The 12522-nt window shown below is 47.5% G+C and overlaps 1 protein-coding gene across 1 annotated transcript in view; it reads left to right on the top strand.

Moving 5' to 3' along the window:
* Nucleotides 1-11921: 11921 nt before the first annotated feature.
* MIDN (midnolin) overlaps nt 11922-12522 on the top strand; it is an 18162-nt gene continuing 17561 nt past the window's right edge. Inside the window, exon 1 of the mRNA XM_069102020.1 lies at nt 11922-12131. The gene's annotated coding sequence lies outside the window, so the exon portion shown is untranslated. The remainder of the gene's footprint in view (nt 12132-12522) is intronic.

Below are 12522 nucleotides of genomic sequence, written 5' to 3'. Positions count from 1 at the left end.
AAATGCGGCCCTTTGACTGGATCCAAACTTGACAAAACAAATTGCCTTGGATTCAATAAAAGGGCCATACTTGAGGACCTAGAGGGCCACATGTGGCTTCGAGGTCACAGGTTCCTCACCCCTCTTCTAACCCCATCATAACATGGTCCCTTCCTATCTTTCCAGTCTTCTTCTATACATTACTCCCTGCTATACTCTTCTGTCCAACAACATTAACCTCCTGGCTATTCCATGGACCAAACAATCCTTTATTTCTTGGCTCCCGCCGTTTTGTCTGCCTGTCTCCAATGCCTAGAATCTTCTCTTTCCTCATCACCACTTCCTGGTTTCGCTGAAGTCCCAGCTAAAATCCTACCTTCTACAGGACATCTTTTCCAACCCCTCTTAATTCTAGAGCCTTTCTTTCCTCTTTTAATTATTTCCTATATCGTTATTATTATATATTATATCCTGGCTACAGCTTATTTGTACATATTTGTTGCTGGTTATCTCCCCCCATGAAATTGTGAGTTCCCTGAGCCAAGGGATTGTCTTTTGCCTCTTTTTATAAAATGATTTTAGGAGCAGGTTCTGGCAAAACAGGAAGCTTGGTCTTATTCAGGCTGAAATGACAATCACTCAGAGTGGGGGATGGTATCTCCTCTAAATTGATGCCGTAAATTGGTGACTCATTTCCCCCATCCCTATGGGTTACCCCTGCTTATCATCACTATTGTTGTGGTTAGGGGGAGCTGAGAGAGACAGACCACAGGCTTTAGAGATAGAAAGGGCCTTGGTAATCATGTGGACCAGCCCCTTCATTTTCAGATGGGGAAACTGAGGCCAAGAGAGGGAAAGGGATTTGTCCAAGTTCACATAAATAGTAAATGTGGATCTGGCATAAGGGCCCAATTCTTGATCATAGATGTAGCACTGAAGTCTCTTTGGGGGTCATCTAGTTCAACCCCTCTTTTTATAGATGAAGAAACTGAGCCCCATGGAGACTGTGAATTGTCCAAAGTTATAGAGGTAGTAAGTATACATCAAAAGTGGGATTTGAACCCAGGAAACTTCAGGATCTGAGGTCACAGAGTCAGACACAACTGAAAACACTTGAACAACCACAAAACATCTGCCTCCAAATCCAGTGTCCTTTTCACTAGACCTTGACTATGGACCTGTCTCCCTTCCCCTCATAAGATTTAATAGCAGAAATCAAGGCAAATTAATTTATTATTTTATTTATTATTTTTTTCTCAATTACATGAAAAAATAATTTTCAACCTTTAAAAATTTTTTTGAGTTCCAAATTCTCTCCCTCCCTCCCCCCCACCTTTGAGAAGACAAGAACTTTGGTATAGATTATATATGTTGTTCAGTTGTTTCAGACATGTCCTGACTCTTTGTGACCCCATTTGGGGTTTTCTTGGCAAAGATACAGTAGTGATTGGTAATTTCCTTCTTCATCTCATTTTACAGATGAGGAAACTGATTTGCCCAGGGTTAGTGTCAGATTTGATCAGTTCTTCCTGACTCTAGGCCTGACACTCTATCCATTGGACCACTTAACTGCCCAAGATAATATATGGGCAGTCATGCAAAGCATATTTCCATATTAGCCATGTTACAAAAGAAAAAACCAAAAAAAAAAAAAGGTAAAAAGTATGCTTCAATCTATATTCAGACTCTACCAGTTCTTTCTCTGGATGTGGATAACATTTTTCATTATGATTCCTTTACAGTTGTTTTGGATCTTTGTATTGCTGAGAAGAGCTAAGTCATTCACAGTTGATCTTTGTACATTCTTCTCCTGGTTCTGCTCACTTGACTTTGCATCAGTTCATATAAGTCTTTCCAAGTTTTTCTGAGAACACCCTGTTTGTCTTTTCTTATAGCACAACAGTATTCCATCAGGGCCCTATACTGCATTTTGTTTAGCCATTCCCCCATTGATGGGCATCCCCTTGATTTCTAACTCTTTGCCACCACAGGAAGCTTGGTCTTCTAGAGAACTGCTGTTGATATTTTTGTCCTATTTTTTCCTTTCCTTTTGATCTCTTTTTCTAGGAAACAGATCTAGATTAACTAACATTCATTGGACCAATTGCCAATCACTGTGCTAAGCTCTTCAGATACAAAGAAAGGTGAAAGACAGTTCTTTCCCTTGAAAAGTTCCCAGTCTAATGGTGAAGACAACATGCAATCAACTAGTTACAAATAATAAATGCATAAGATAAATTGAGGATAATCAACCTAGGGAGGGCAGTAGCAGGAGGGAGAACCAGGAAAGACATTTTGCAGAAGGTAGGAGAATAACCATAGGGCGCTTTTCCGTGTCAGTTTAAGATTCACAAAGCAGGGTACAGGTATTATCTCATTTATCCTCACATATCTCCTATCTTCACAACAACCCTGTGAGGTAAGTGCTGTTATTATCCCTATTTTATAGATGAGGAAACTGAGAATTGAAGAGGTCACCCAGCCTGGGGTCACCTACCGTAGATAAAGATGTGTCTAAGGCAGGGATTGATTGAAAGCAGGTCTTTCAGACTCCAGATGGACACTTCACCTCCCCCCCCACCCCAAGGAAGCCAGGGAGGCCAGAACAGGTAGCTGAGGAGGGAGAGCATTCCAAGTGTGGGGGACAGTTGAGAGATGAAGTATTCTGTTTGAGGAAAGGCAAGGAGACCATTGTCACTAGATGGGGACAAGTACAGAAGAGTTGGAAAGGAGAAAGGGGCCAGGTTATAAAGGGCTTTGAAAGCTGAACAGAGGAGTTTGTATTGGATCTGAGGGGCAATAAGAGGTCATCAGAGTTCATTGAGTAGATGGGGTGACATGGTCAATCAACCCTTGGATTTTTTAAAATTTATTTTCTTCTTCTTTCTTTTCTTTTTTTTTTTTTTTTGCTTTTTGGAGGGGGGAGGGCAGGGCAATTGGGGTTAAGTGATTTGCCCAAGGTCACAAGGCTAGTAAGTGTTAAGTGTCTGAGGCTGGATTTGAACTCAGGTCCTCCTGACTCCAGAGTGGGTGCTCTATTCACTGTTCCACCTAGCCACCCCAACCCTTGGATTTAAAAAGATTCTCTGGCAGCTGAATGGAGGATGGATTGGAGTGAGGAGAGAATTGGCAAAGGCAGAGGAGAGAAGGGGTCATATACCAAGGATGTTAGAAAAGGGGAATGGATAGGCCTTGGCCACAGATTGATAATGAAGGATGAGCTAGAGCGAGGAGTCAGGGCTGATGCCTAGATGGCAAACCAGGATGACTGGAATGATGGTTGTGCCCTCAACAATCATAGGGAAGTTAGGAAGAAGGGAGGGTTTGGGGGGAAAGATAATGAGCTAATGAGCAGGTAATGAGTAGAATAAACCAAACAAGCCCACACATCTGCCACCTTGTCCCCTCTGCAATCTCTTGGCCTGGACTCATTGGCAGAGAGCCGCCCTCCCAAAGTCCTCCAGAGTTCCCACCCTCCAATAGGAGAACTTTTAGGGAGGAGAGGAGCCTCAGGTACAGGTAGGGACAGTACAGAAGTCTCAGGTAGCTCAGGTAGCTCTTGTCCCTCCTACCCTCATTTAGTTACTCTCCAGAGGGGTAGAGATGGAGTATCAGTATCAGTCCCTGGAAAGCAGTACTTGAAGCCTGGAATGACCTTAGGACAGAGAAGGTCAGGGCTGAGAGGACCCTTAGAAAAGGGAATGTCAGAGCTGGGAGGGCCCTCAGAACCCAGAAGGTCAGAGCTGGGAGAACCCTTAGGACACAGGAAGCAAGGACTAGGAGAGCCCTTAGGACACAGAATGTCAGAACTGAGAGGACCCTTAGGACACAGGATGTCAGAGCTGGGAGGGCCCTTAAGACACAGAATGTCAGAGCTGGGAGGGCCCTTAGGTCACAGAATGTCAGAACTGGAAGGGCCCTTAGGACACAGGATGCCAGGGCTAGGAGGGTTCTTAGAACAAGAATGTCAGAGCTGGGAAGGACCTTAGAACACAATATCTCAAGAGAACATTAAAACACAGGAAGCCAGAGTTAGGAGGAACCTTGGTGACCATCCAATTCCCTCTGTACTGATTAGGAAACTGAGGTCCTGAAAGCAGAAGGAAGTTGTCCACAGTCCCAGAGCTAGTTGGTAACCCAGCTGGAATTAGAACCCAGGTCTCCTGACTCCTATTTAAATGCCCTTTTCATTATCTCCACTGGTTTGTCCTCAACCCGCATCCCCTTTCCCCTCCCTCTCCCAACACACATGTTTTTGAGAGGAGGGAGGGTGTAGATGGTCAGGATGCATTCCTGACTGTGGGCCAAAGAGGACAAGGGGGAAACCCTGAAGGGGAAAGGGGGGAGGAGGGGAGATGCCTATGGGGTGAGTGTGTGCCTGTGTCTCCGTGGGTGATTGGGTGTCTGGGTGGCCCCGTGTGTGTGACTGTGTGCACCTATCCACTCCACCCTCGGCCCCTGAGTCAGGCCCATCATATGGGCCTGCCTCACCTGGCTGATCTGAGGTGGAGGGGGGCCAAGGGAGCCTCCCCCTTTGCCCAATCATCCCTTGGGGTTCCAATTCCACCCCTCTCATTTCTGACATGCTGAAAGGGTTACCAAGCCTTTTCCTCCCAGTTCCCCCTTGAGGGAGATTGTGGTAAGTATGATTATTATTTCCATAAGGAAACTGAGGTTGACTCTACTTAAGGAACTCATTCATGTTACTGAGGTAAGGAAGGAAATGGGCAGAAACCAGCATTTGAACCCAGGCCTACATGTTAGGCTCTAGGTCCATAGCTCTCTCCTCAACAACAGACCAAGAAACAGTGGTAGAACAAAGCTTAGCCTCTATCCCAGGTTTTTCAAGGGCCTCTCCCCTTCCCTGGCCTCCATGAGAAAATTCAGACCATTTCTCAGCTCCCACAGGAAGGGATAACCAATCAAATAGCACCCCCCCACCCATTCTGTAATTTTGGGTTAGGAGAAAGCACGGGATCTTTACCCTCTGTGATTCTCAGGCCTCCCCACCTCTGCCCCCATTGTGAACTGGGGGCTACTTGATCAGCCCTCTAAGTCCCCCATCCCCTTCCTCCAGACCCCAGAATGCCCCTGCCCCTCCCCCTCAGCTCAGAGACATTCCCAGGAACCTGAGTTATGGATATTTATAGAACTGAGGCCATCAATGTGAACTGGGGGGTGCCTTGATCTGCCCCCCTAAGCCACCCTCCCCCTCCTCCAGCCCCCAGAATGCCCCTGCCCCTCCCCCTCAGCCCAGAGACATTCCCAGGGACCTGAGTTTTGGATATTTATAGAACTGAGGCTATCATCCATGGCATGGCAGGGATGGGGGAAGGGGAGTCACCTGCCCCTCTAGCCCAAGTTGGAAAAGAAAATGTCACAGAACAGGGCCCCTATCCCACCCAAACCCATTCCCAAGGCATCGAACCAAACATTTGAACTCAACATTTACCTAATCTTTCCCCCTAAACAGTTACAGCTAACCCCACATATTCTCCCTAAACATTGACCTTGATCTTGCTAAATCAAACCTTAGACCTAATTCTAACCCCTAACCCTAACCCTATCTCTCATTCTAACCCTTACACTGGTATGACCCCAACGAAGAATTCTCAATTCTGATATTACCCCTGACTCAGAGCCCCCCTAAACCTAAGCCACCCCTTACCTTTCACTCTACCCTTCCTCCTTTCTAACTAGGGGAGGGAGCCAGGAGGTGTCAAAGGCCCCCCCCCAATTCTAGACTGGCATCGCAGACCCCTGAGTCTGGCTCCTCCAGATGAATTTTGGCATTTTCCACTGCCTCAGTCCCTGCCCTGACTCTAGACCCTGCCAGTTTGACTCAGGGCAGAGACCAGCCTGCCCCATTTGTCCTGTGTTAGCATAAAGGCATCCCCAATGCCTGATACTACAGGGCTCAGGGGTCCCCTGCCTGTTTGAGACCTGACCAGAAGCTTGTGGGTATGTGGTGTGTGTGTGTGTGTGTGTGTGTGTGTGTGTGTGTGTGTGTGTAGAGGTAGGGGAGACAGATTTTATAAAATACCTAACTCCCCACAACTCCCTAACAAGATCAGAGACTTTAGAATTCTTTTGTTATTGTTCAGTCATTTCAGTCATGTCTGACTCTTTCCAACCCCATATGGGATTTTCTTGTCAAAGATACTGTAATAGTTTGCTATTTCCTTCTTTAAAACATTTTACAGATGAGGAAACTGAGGTAAACAGGGTTAAGTGACTTGTCCAGGGTCACACAGCTAGTAAATGTCTGAAGCCAAACTTGAACTCAGGTCTTCCTGACTCCAGGCTGGGCATTCTATCCACTAAACCACCCAGCTGCCTCCCTTATGTGACCCTTTTAACATCATGCACTCTAACCCACCCCTCACCCCCATTTTACAGGTCTGCAATTATTCTCCTTGTTTCCAGTTTCTCCCCTCTACAATGGATCCTCCACTCATGTCAAAATATTCTTCCTAAAAGCATCTGACCCCACCACTTCCCTGTATTCATCATTCAATGGCTCCCTATGCCTGCTGTCCCCTCTCCTCCTCTGTTGAGACTGAACAAGGAGAGGGTGGAGGCCACTAGTTCAGGGTTTCACTTTCTGCAAGCAGCTTTTTCAGGCCCTCTTAATGTAGGTGCTTTCGCCTTGAGACTACCACCACACACACACAATGTATCTAGTATACACGCCATTACGAATTTGTGTGCTGTCTGCCCTGTTAGACTGTAAGGTCCCTGAAGGCAACGATGGTCTTTGGCTCTTCTTGGTGCCCTGGTAGCTCAGCACACTGCTTAACATATATTTAACAAAAACTGGGCGATTTACAGATGGATTTGTTGAGTGATGGGCCCCAGAGTTCTCTGTCTCAGGCCTATTCTTCCCCCTCAGGCAGGCAGGAGGGTGGGTACCCAACAGGAGAATTCACAAGCCTGGATGAAGAGACCCTGGGCAACTGAAGGTGGTAAGGAATGAGCCTCAGCAGGGGGTGGGAGGCGGGCAGGGTGGTGGTGGTGAGATCCCTTCAGCTCCTCAGAGCTCCAAAGGTTTTCCTTTGCTTGCTGAGGAGTCAAGGTCTTTCCCAGTGAGTGGACCTTCAAGCCACATAAACAAAGTGTATTTACTGAGTAATTAACATGCCAGGTACTGGACTGTTCTCCTTGTTCCTCAGGTGGGGACACTGATTCCAAGCCACCAGAACTGGGTTGGAAGATAGGAGACCTTGGTGTTAGAGATGTCCAAAAAGAATGGGTTACCCCAGGAGATAGTGAATCCCTTTTTGTTGGGGGTCTTCATGCAAAGGCATGACCCCCTTTGTCACCCCCATTTGGGGTTTTCTTGGCAAAGATACTGGAGTGGTCTGCCATTTCCCTCTCCAGCTCGTTTTACAGATGAGAACACTGAGGTAAACAGGGTGAAGTGACTTTTTCAGGGTCACACAGCCAGGAAATGTCTGAGGTCACATTTGAACTCAGGACTTCCTGACTCCAGGCGCCATATAGACTTAATAAATGCTTGTTGACATAATATGTACCTCTCACTCTGGAACAGTAATCAAATCAATTCCACCACTGCTTTTGGAGAGGGCCATACTGATAATTAGCTCCCCAGTGGCTCCACTCACAACCCTAATGACTTTCTAGATCAAACTTCTGTGCCTTCACCACCAAGCCCCTGTCCCTATATATGTTGTCTCCCCAATTAGAATGCAAGCTTCTGCTTTCGAGTATACCTAGGTTTGGCCCATCGTAAGTGCTTTAAAAATGCTTTTCATTCCTTGATTCTTTCTGTCCTACTAGAGGCTTCCCAGTGGAGGGTCAAGAGCCCAGTCTGGGGTGAGGCAGCAGCACCACTCCAAGACAAATGTCCTCTCACCCAGGAACCACCATGGTACTGGCAGGCTCTCCATCCCCTCTCCCAGGGACTAGAACAGTAGCTTCCTAATTAGTCTCCTGCAAGGCTCTCTCCTCCATAAGGCATTCTCCACTCAATTTCCAAAATGATCCAACCCTTCCACTCTTCCTAACCTCCTGCAAATCTGACCAGGACAGATCCACCTTACTCAATGAACTCCAGGACACATTGTTACCTGGCTGGCCCCTTTCCCTTTCCAGTCTTCCTACAATCCATGAATTGTATGATATGACTACTCAGGTCTCTTTGCTCCTCTTCTTCAGTCTATCTTACATCTTTGTGCCTTTCCACTGGTTGTCCCGAATGCCTGGAATGCCCTCCCTCCTTCATCTCTTATTGTCAGTTTCATTGACCTCCAAAAATCAAATCAAATCCCACCCTCTGCAAGAGACCATTATGCGGCCCACCTAGTGCCTTCCCTCAGAGAATTTTGTTCAGTCCTGTCTGATTCTTTGTGACTCTATCCAGGGGCTTTCTTTGCAAAGATGCTGGACTGATTTTCCATTTCCTTCTCCAGCTCATTTTACAAATGAGGAAACTGAGGCAGTTAAGGGACTTATTCAAGGTCACACATCTAGGAAGTATCTGAGGCCAGTCTTCCTGGCTCCAGGTCCAGTGCTCTATTCTAGCAACCCCTTCCTCAGAGATTACCTCCTAATTGCCTGTACCTAGTTATCTACCCTCAACTCCTTGAGGGTAGGGACCATATTTTTTTTTGCCTTTGTATTCCTGGTGCTTAGCACATAGTAGGGGCTTAATAAATGCTTTTTTTTTTTTTTAAGGGGAGAAGGCAAGGTAACTGGGATTAAGTGACTTGCCCAAGATCACACAGCTAGTTAAGTGTCAGGTGTCTGAGATAGGATTTGAACTCAGGTCCTCCCAACTTCAGGGCTGGTGCTCTATTCACTTCAACACCTAGCTGCCCCAATAAATCCTTCTTGATTAAGTTTGTTAACTAGTGGGTAATCCTGAGAAAGTTCCTTTTCTTCTCAGAATCAGTTTTCCCATTTTTTTAAAATCAGGGTGCAAAGTCCTGGAGCTTGCTTGCCACACATGGGGGCACAGCAAAGAAAGACTCTAGAAATGGGAGAAGTCCATTCAACAAATCTTCATCAGCCACCTCTGTCTGCCATGGCCATCCCCATAGTGGGCAGACTCATAACATAGAGGATGCCCCTGTCCTTGGTGAACTGCCACTTTGGGGAGTCAAGATTGACAGTCTGGCCCACTACAGAGGGGGCCAAAGTCCAGGTCCAAAGACCCAGCCTCAAATCCCAGAGCTAACACTTTCTAGCCTTGTGATCTCTGGCCAGTCGATGGTGACAGGGGAGACAAGTTGACATGAGATAATGTATGCAGGAGCCCTTTCTTTTCCTGATTGTAAAGGACGATGGAGATGCCAGCTCTTTCCCTAAGGTCTTTTGTATTAAGCTTTCCTATTAGGTCCTTCCTTAGCAGAAAAACAGCTGAGGCTTGAAGGTCAATTCTGGGTTCTGGAGAAGGGAGGGAGAGAGGGAGGGACGAAGGTGGGTGGAGATGATAAAGGGGGCAGGGTGGGGGGCCCTGGGAGAGGCTGGAACAGGGGAGGGGAAGCTGATAGGGAAAAGCAGCCTTTAAATACTGGGCTGCCTCAGCTCTCTACCCCACCTCCCCCTAGGCCTGAGCTTAGCTCCCAGAATAACCCAACCTCACCACCAACCCCTCCAGGGAGAAAGAGAATCTAAGATACCCTAGACAATCTGATGGAGGGCCATGCCAAGGAAGATGCCTGCCTTTGAATCTAGAACAGGGAGAATTCTGATGGGGGGGGTGGCCAGGGACGGAGGGAGGAGGAAGGGGGAGAAAGAGGAAATAACAATATAATCATAGGATTTATAGCTAGACAGCACCTTAGCTACTAGTCCAATCCTGTCATTCCAGATTTGGAAAATGAGTCCCAGGGAGGGGAAAGGATTTGTCCAAAATAACACATTTAGTATCAGAGTCAGTACTGAAATTGGGCCTTCTCCTGATTGCCAGCCCAGGACTCTTTCTATTCAATGGGATTCATCTCTAAGAACCCTTACAGACTGACTAGTATAGCCCCTTTATGTATCAGATCAGGAAACAGGCCTAGAGAGAAGGGACTTATCCAAGGTCACACAGGCAAATCAGTGGTAGAACCAGGACTAAAACCAGGATCTTCTCCTAATCTGAAGATTCCAAAGGACTCATGATGAAAAATGCTAACCACCTCCAGAGAGAGAACTAATGAACTCTGAATCCAGATTGAAGCATATCTTTTACTTTCTTATTTTTCTTGTTTTATTTTTTGTCTGTTTTCTTTTGCAACATGACTAATATGGAAATATGCTTTGCATGATTTCATGCGTATAATCTCCATCAAATCACTTGCCTTCTCAGGCAGTGGGGAAAAGAGAGAGGAAGAAAATTTGGAACTCAAAATTTAGAAAAAAATGATCGCTAAATTTTTTTACATGTATTTGTGGAACATTTAACACAATAAATAAAAATATATTATAAAATAATCATCCAGCCAATAAACTTTTATTAAGGGCCTGCACAGAGGTGGGAAACCTGTGGCCTCAAGACCACATGTGGCCCTCTAGGTCCTCAAATGTTGTCCTTTGACTGAATCAAACTTCACAGAACAAATCCCCCTAATAAAAGGATTTGTTCTGTAAAACTTTGACTCAGTGAAAAGGCTGTACCCAAGGACCTAGGTCACATTTGGCCTTGAGGCCACAGGGTTCCCACCCCTGGCTTACTGTATGCCAAACTATGTGCTAAGAACTGGTGTACAAATACAAATAAAAACAAAGACAGTCCCTGCCCTCAAGAAGCGTACAATTTAATAGAAGACAACACACAAAAGGAATCTGAGAAGGTGTTGGGGGGAAGGGGCGGGGAAGATGGTAGCCAATGGAAGTGCATGATGGAGAATTCCAAAGAAGTCTCAAAGAATTGTAGCTGTAGGAAATTGGGAGAAAAACTGCTGAGCCCCCTCTTTAAAATGAGGTAATCATACAATGGCAGACCTGGGAAGGGTATTAGGTATCAGTTCCAGAGGGAGGAGGGCATTTGACCAAGGTCAGATCATCATTCAAGGGTGGAGCTTGGACTTCCCAGCTCAGAGCTGGGTCTCCTGACTGCCAGGCATTCAGGCATAGAGGAAAGAGCTGGGCTTAATGGGCATCAGTCCAGATCCTGTCTGCAGCAGCATAGCTGTTATGACCTTGGGACCCACTCTCTTCCTCTCTCTTTGCCTCAATTTTCCCAACTGTAAAATGAAAGGTTTAGACTCCAAGGTACATAACCTGTCTGAACTCTGATCCAGCCCTGGGTCATTCCCTGGGCACCTCTGCCTTGTTGTTTAGCAAGCATTCCATCTCCTCATCCTCCCATCAGCCCCTGGGCTGTTACAGAAAGGGAGAGAAACACAGCCCCTCTTCCCCCACTGCTGCCACCCTAAGGACAAGGTCACCTCTAGGCAGGGGCAGATTCTGGGATTCCTAGTACCCAGCTTAGCCCAGATAGGGAAGAGACAAGCAGATAGGGATACACAAGGCCATTAGAGCTTCAGCCAAGAATAGAAACATGGAGATACAGAAACCTGGAAACGTGAGAACGCAGAGACACAACACCTGGAAACACAGAAAGGGAGCAAAGATAGAGGAAGACAAATAGGGAAACACATCTGGATATCCTGAGACACAGACTCGGGGACAGGAAAGGGCAGAGGGGCAGAAGGCTGATAGGGAAGCCAGGGGTCCAGCCCTGGACATTGGGGAGGAGGGGACAGGCCACTTCGAGCGACCCATGTCCGAGTGGGCAGGGGAAGGCAGGGCTGGATCTGGGTAGTGGACCCCCCCCTTCCCTACCCTAGACCCAGGGTGCCAGGTGAAGGTTGCGTCACCCGCCTGCCCGCTCCCTCACGGGCTGCTGAGTCGGCGGGGCAGCCCTGGGCGTTTCTGCTCCCGGGGGCCGGGAATCCGCCCAGACTCCACCCCGGCAGGGAGGGAGGGGGCGGATAAAAACTTCCAGCTCTTCCCAAACAGGCCACAGTCACTGGGCAGCCCGGTAACCCTCGGCCTCCTCCTCCCACTCTTCCTGGATTCTTGATTCCCGGACCTTGACTCGTACTTCCAGGGCGGATTTTGTGGATTATTCGGGAGGGCTTTTAATTTTTAAATTTTTTTTTTTGCGGGATTCGGGACTGGAGCTCCGGTTCTGATCGGTGAGTGGATTCGGCGCAGGGACCGCGACATCGTGGGGGGAATGGGGTGACGAAGAGCGCAGTTGGGGGCGGGGGACGAGGAGACCCCCTGAGGAAGAATTCTCACGTCGTCTGGGAGGTTTACTCCTCTCCAAGATGCCCGATGGGGGAAGGAGAGACCAAGAAACAGTCTCCGATGCTGGGCTGTGGGTGTCTAAAACTCTAAAGGGAGTTGGAGTGTGTTTGTGGGATGGTCCGTCTGTCAGTGGGTCGTACGTGAATGTCTTCGACTCCCAAGAGTGAGGGTAGGAATGAGGTCCAAACACTACTTTCGGAACCACAGGACTGGGTCCTAGGCCGGGCTGTGTGACCTTGGGTCAGCTGCTTGCCCACTCTGCCAACCCCCCCCCCC

The sequence above is a fragment of the Petaurus breviceps genome, unplaced genomic scaffold (genome assembly GCF_028583685.1).
Source record: "Petaurus breviceps papuanus isolate PSGF00001 unplaced genomic scaffold, PetGlider_PUasm1.0 523, whole genome shotgun sequence".
Taxonomy (NCBI): domain Eukaryota; kingdom Metazoa; phylum Chordata; class Mammalia; order Diprotodontia; family Petauridae; genus Petaurus; species Petaurus breviceps.
This window is presented reverse-complemented; position numbering and strand designations above follow the sequence as displayed.